Genomic DNA, 6,917 nt, shown 5'->3' with positions numbered 1-6,917 from the left:
AGGAAAAGAGTATTTATTTTATCTAGCCAAAATAAAGCTCACTTTTTGCACCTGGTCAGTTCCCTGAAAACCTTCAGCCTGTTCTTCCCAGCAGTCTCTGGGGAGCAGCACAGTGTCTACAGGAGAAGGGGCAACAACTAAAAAAAACCGCTTGCTGCAGCCACAAAGTGCTGCGGGTGCAGCTCACCTCACTCCCAGCAAAGGCCATCAGCATGACGGACTGCAGAGAGATCAGGCACATCTGCAGGTGAATTTTAAATCCCAAGATTTAAAGTGAAGAAGTGAGACTTTGGGAAAGGGACCGCAGGTAAGTGTGCTTTTTCAATAAACTGGCCCTCTCAGGGCAGTGAGGGGCAGAGCATGTGATGAGCAGACTGAGCAGTAGGTGGGAGATGCAGGCAGGGAAGGCTCAAGGATCCCATCAAGACGAGAAGAGATGCTTCAGAAGAGTCAGATGCCTCACATTTCCACTCAGATCAGCACTGAAGTGCTCTGGTCAGCAGTAATTGTTAAACATGTTAGATATTAGTTACCTACAAAGAATAGTCCCTCGTGTTAAAAAGACTTGAGAAACTCCTGTGACACTTTCCTATCTGTAACTGTCATTCATCTTGCTGCATCTCTCCTCTTCCACTCAGTACTGTCCCTGTCTTTTCCTCTATACACTCCCCAAAGTTTGTTGGGCCCAAATAGTTTTTAGAAGTCATCAAAAGCTGAAAATAGAAAAAAACATATTGACCTGCTTAACTTAGGAAGCTCTGACACCTCCTGGTGAAGTTGTGGGTTGGCATCATTATCCAGATGGTAACACTGCTACCCCTTTCTGACTTTATCTCCTTGCGTTGAAAAAGCCCTTGAAAAAGATGACAGATAACCAGATCCCTTCAGATTAAAGGGAAAAGCTTTCCCCTAAAAGCAGCACCCAAAACCACTCAACGTCAGCCCTTGATAATCCTTAGCCAGACTGTCATTCCCATCAGATCAAACAAGAGGGAATGAGATTTAGGCTACGCTAAGTGCCAAACACCAGTATTAGAGTCCTGCTGTCACACCTTTCATCAGCTTTTATCTATTTTTCTTTCTCTCCTGCCTCAAAAGAATCTGATTTAACTGGCAAAACCAACTCCATCAGTGGCAGCCACTGTCCTCTTAGAACTCAAAAAGCAGCTAAAAGGAACTTGGTGAACTGTTTCGTGGACTCAGAAGTGCCCAGACCTTTCTCCTGCCCAGCAGCGACCAACAGCTGACAGAAGTCGATCTTTGTCAGCTCTCTTCTGCTGTCCTTGCTCTTTCACTGTGGCTTTGCTTGCGTTGTTTCAAAGAGCCAAACTTCATCGATATGACCAACCCAGGGGCATCCTAACTAACTTTCTTTGCTGCTCAAAAGACAACCAACAATTACTACTCCATCAATACTATTAGGTGAACTCTCAGGCAATTTTCTAAAACAGACCTTGTACAGTTTTACATTAAACAATGAAAACAAAAGCTTTCTCAATACTCTAAGACTAAATGCATTCATTATTTTCCCATGTCCCACGCTTGCATCTCCAATAAAAGTATTTAAATGCTCTAAGGCTGAATGATAAAATGCAATTCATAATCAATAACTTTACCTGAAATGCTAAAACAAAAGCTTGGTTCTTCTCAGGCAGTAAGGGTTTCGCTAATGGCCTAATCCATGACAAAGGCATGGTGGGCACCGACTTCTCACCAAATTTAACATTTCTGTCAGACTCCCTTGACTTGTCAGCCTTCAACTTGTGAAGGTTATTTTGCAAATGCCACATCTCCCATTGGTGAGGATTTCACTGTAACCCTGGGGGAAAAAACTGATGGGAACTGCAGTGCCAAGAGAATGAACACGTCATGGAGAAACGTCTACCACTGAAGAGAGGACATGGGCACCCCCAGAGCAGAACTGGCCTGGAGAAGCACCCGCTTCACGCCCCTATCAAGGCAGAGCAGCAGTCTGCCTCCCAGGCGGGCAGGGGTAAGAAAGCAGCCGGAGGGGCCACACATTGAGTGCGCGGACGAAAAGCTGCTGCAGCTGTTAAAGGCTGGGAGCCAAGGGGCAGCTGCAGTCACCTGGAGCTCCACACCCTACCTGGTGACCGTGGAACAGCTCACAAGCATGGTCAAGCTCTGGTCAGCCCAGGAAACTCTCCTCTGCATTGCTGCCCGTGGTAATGACACAACGGCAACGGGCCAGGAAGCCTGTCCGTCCTATTAGGAGCAGCATTCCTGGCAATCAAAGGTCCAGGTAGTAAAATGGCAGAGATCATGAATCCAGGGCGAAAGGATGTTTGGAGTCCAGAGAATAACGGTGAGGTTGCTTCAGAGTGCAAGGGGGGAATGGGCTGGGAGAGGGAACCGAAAGCACCAATGGTCATAAAGTAGAAGTACGTTTGGGATGGGAATTCTGTTTCTCTGAAGACAGTTACCGAGCCTTAAGGGTGGGATTTCGGGACCTAGACATACAGAAATGTGGACAGCACAGGAAGCTGCTTATGGCAAAGCAAGACGGTTGCTGCTGCACAGAGCCAGGTTTCAGCCCAAGCTGGCTGAGCTGGGCAGCTTGTAACACTACGCTTCGCTGAAGTTGCTGAGATGCCTACACGAGTGTACCTCATTTGGGGAGAGAAATGAGTTTAGTAGCTTTGTTAACACTTGCAGATTTTATGATGACATTTTTGTTAACTTCACCAGTCCCAGCTCAAATGACCTTTTGTAGATTATTCTGGCAGTACAGAATTCAGTTCAGATGCACCGGTTTACCATTAAAATCTTGTCTTAGAAAAAGGTTTGCTCCTGTAGAGGACACTGTAAAAACACTAGTGCATCAGTAGTAACAGAAAAATAAACAGCATCACGGGTGAAAGCAGTATCATCAAGTCTCCAGCACAGAAGAGATCACAGCTGTTGTCATATAAAAAGATGTAATTTATAGTTCTATTACTGATGTTTAAGAAGATGGAAGAAACCCTGTTTATGTAATATACAAAACATACTCTTGAAGGGATTAGACTAAATAATGCCCTAAATTCAGCATCTTCCAGTCTAATAAAGGACATAAAACCTGTTCAGCAATCTGTTTCTATTTTAAAAGACAAGCTATGGTATACATTACAAATATTGTTTGTAAAAGAGAGCTATGGAAAGAGGGTTGGTGGGATGTTCTGCATATATTAATGCCTCATTAAAAATGCCATAAGAAGGAAGGAAAAAAAAATAATCTAAGTTTAAGATGCCCTCCCACATAAGGAAAAGGATTTTAAAGCACTTATTAAATTACTTCACTTGCTTGAGCAAAAACATGAGCTTTCTTGGAAATCAGGACAAGCTGATTATATAAGACCCAGATAGTTCTTTCTGAAAATGTTATTTCAACCCATGAAGATTTATATCTACAGTTAAAAGAAAAAAAAAAATTGTATTATTTGGGCTGTGGTTCTTAAAGGCATCTTAATGCATATCATTTAGAATGACTCTAATTAATTAGTTAATTTTATATGGAATTGTGAACACTACTGCTAACCTCCTGGGCTCTGACTCGGTCAAATGGAGCCTGATTTAAATTGTAAAGCTTCAGAAGAGGCAGAGATCATCTTTCTGTTCAGTAGCGGGGTAGCACCCATGTACTCAGGTCCCCATCAATTAGCAGGGAAGCTGGAGGACAGCAGCGCCAGACTTTTCTTTAGTACTTTGTTGAAAGTCTGTTTGCTCTGCAAACTTCAGGGCAAAGAGGAAAATGGAAAACATGCTGTATAAGAGCACATCTGACTGACACCAGATCTATTTAGCTGAGTGCTATAAAAATTACTGTAAAACTGAACAGCATCATCTGTAGGACAACAGATCAGCAAGAGACATCTCCGGTTTATTCCAGATTGCATAATAAAGACATCAAAGGCACCGTGCGTTGACAGACAAGCCTAAGTGACACAGAGGGTTTTTATGAATGGTCGGGGCAGTGCTCGGAGGCGCAGGGGTCGCAGCCGGCACCCAGCAGCCCTCCAGCCACGCTGCCCGCCTGCTGCTGCCTCGGTTTAAGCAGAGCGGAGCAGTGACCCAGCACGGTTCTGCCGCTTGCAGCAAAGCTGTCACGCTGTTGTGCCTAGCGAGACTGAGCCTAATGCACAGATGGGGTTTCCGTGGTGGTCCCCAAGCTGGCGTTTGTCCCTGCCCCCTGGCAGGTTGGTGGTCAGAGCTGCTCTCTGGCTCAGGACATCAGCTTGTTATGAAAATGAACCCTTCACTGGGCCTGGCTTTCAACTCTGCTCCAGCAAGGGTAGCTTGAGTAAGGGGAGTTTACCCACGCTCTAATGGTAAAGGTAAGAATTTGGCCCTTGAGGGGATGAACTGTCCTTCAGGCTGGCTCAAATCCTGCCATGTCTGACAGGGTTTCTTTTATGGAAGAAAGGTTGAGTTTTCAAACTTAATTTAAAAAGAAAAAGAAAAAAAGTGCCTTGGACGCTTAAAGAAGCGCTCCTTTCAACATAGTCCCCGCTCCGGGAGGACGCCTGCAGCCGGGTCCCCTCACCTCCCTTTCACTGCCTGCAGGGCAGCTGTCTGCCTGCCAGAGCTCCCCTGTCCCAGCCCACGCTCCCTGCACTGAGCAGAGAAAATGGAGCTTTCAGGACACAACGCAACTGACCTATTTTAGGTACCTACTTCGGGATGAGATGAATCAGCCCCAGCAGCGCCTGCTTCTCTCTGTTGACTATAAAGGGAGTCTAGCTAATATACCTCTGGCCGGGTAAATCCCACCCTTCACGCTGAATACAACAGAAAGAAATGCACAAAAATGCTCAGAATGCTACTAATTCATAACATTAACATCACGCTGCATATGAAGCATTTAAGATCTACAGAGTGGAAGAAGCACTCCAATTAGCTTTAATATGAAGCTGTAAGGATTCTGATAACACAAGTAAATTAATATCTAAGCAGCAGGTCCCTAGAGTAATTGCACAGTCGTTACAAAGGGAAGCTGCAGAAAATTACCATTTGCAAGGCTGCAGCAAGCGTAAAGATAATTTCTTGATGTAGGCCAGCGCAGGGATCTGAAGGCTCAAAACATCCAAGGTTCAATTAGCACAGCTGAACAACTACAGGTGGAAAAAGCTTGAAGAAGGTGACTGATAAAAGACTCCAGACAAATGAGCAAGGTGCCTGTAGTTCAACTTAGGTTCACGAGACACATGAAGAGCAGGCTCAGAAATCTTCCAGTGGAGTATTAAAGAAAATGAGACTGACGTTTGCTTGCCTGTCTTATGTACAGATAACTGGCCTATTTAGAAAATGCTAACAGGCGCAAGAGGAGTTGGTAAAAAGGTGAATGCATACATCAATGCCTACAGAAGTTACTAGCATCTGCAAAGGAGAACATCCCCTTTACTCACTGAATTCAAGCGTTGGTCATCTAGCCCCGCTCTTTGCTCCCAGACATGCAGCGCTACACGAGCTGCCAACCAAACCACCCGAGGGAAGACTCTGCTTGACAAGTCCAGTGTAGTTAATTCACGCGGCTCAGCAAAGCTGCATGAGTGGTGTCTGCAAGCAGTGGCCCTGGGGACGGATGGAGAAGCAGTCAGGCGTGGGCAGTGACAAACAGCCTTGCTCTGGCATACCAAGAGTAGGGAAGAGCCACTGGAGTGCCGATAGAGGCCTTTGGGAAGGGCAGATCTTCAAAGCTGCCCTCTCCATGCCCTGGGAGGATGGATGTCTGAGCAATGTCCGAGCACTCCACAGTGCAAAGCAAAAGGACCACAGTTTCACTGTAAAACACTCAAGTGATAACCTTGCAGCAGCACATTCTTGAGATTACAAAGTTAAAATATTTTAATAATGGTATCTCATGCAAAATGAATAAAGGATTCAATGAAAGGATTGAAATCAAAAGCTTAAGTATTCCAGCTACGCTACTTGGTCTAATGGATGCCACTCTCTCTGCCTAAAAGCCTTGTCCCAAAGCTTGTCCCTTGATACCTCCATGGTCAGAGCAATTTATCAGTGTCTGAACATGACCACCAGCAAGCCCATTAACTGAATCAGTCTGGATTAAATTTAATTGCAAGCAAAGACAAAAATGTGTTGTAGTTTAAGGAAAGCATTTTCAAATTTGTGTAAAAGGACCGAGGAGAAGAAAAACCCATCAGTTCTCAAATGATTTGCATTCTTGACTTTCCCTAACATCTGAATTCAACATTGTCAGTTTTGCCAGTACTATCAGGACAGAAATTATAATAAAAATATTCATAACTAAGTTATATATACGGTTGTATCAGCCCTGTACCTATTATCCATTCCCCTGTAATTCAAGGTGTCATGGTTTGAGATTCAAGAATACCTAGTTTTGTAGCCAAACTGCACTAACGACATACATGATTAAAAAAAATATACTTTTAATACATATACAAAGAGACACAGTTTGCATTTTAGTATTTTGGAAATAAATCCTACTAACACCTACTGGTGATCAACTACTATTTCCTTAATTGGCCCAAGCACTACAACGGACTGTATGGTGTTATCAGCTTCAAGAACTGTAAATATTTACAGCAGATTCCTCTTGGCTGCTTTAAAAGTGTGGACAGATAATGGTCGATTTTCTCAAGCACAACCACTGCTGACTGGAACTTAAAAGTCAGCTTTTATAATTTCAGCAAAAGCTAGAAACATCCACACACAGAAGTTCAAGGACAGAGCTGGCTCCCAGGCCAGATCAAGCCTGGTGCAGTTATGTATGACCATGCCACTGGAGTGGGTGACACCAAGGTCAGGACAGGACACCGAGAAGATCATAGAATCACAGAATGGTTTGGTTGGAAGGGACCTTAAAGATCACTTAGTTCCAACCCCCCTGCCATGGGCAGGGACAACTTCCCCCAGACCAGGTTGCTCAAAGCCCCATC

Source organism: Cariama cristata, unplaced genomic scaffold (assembly GCF_000690535.1).
Source record: "Cariama cristata isolate BGI_N322 unplaced genomic scaffold, ASM69053v1 scaffold629, whole genome shotgun sequence".
Lineage (NCBI taxonomy): Eukaryota > Metazoa > Chordata > Aves > Cariamiformes > Cariamidae > Cariama > Cariama cristata.
This window is presented reverse-complemented; position numbering follows the sequence as displayed.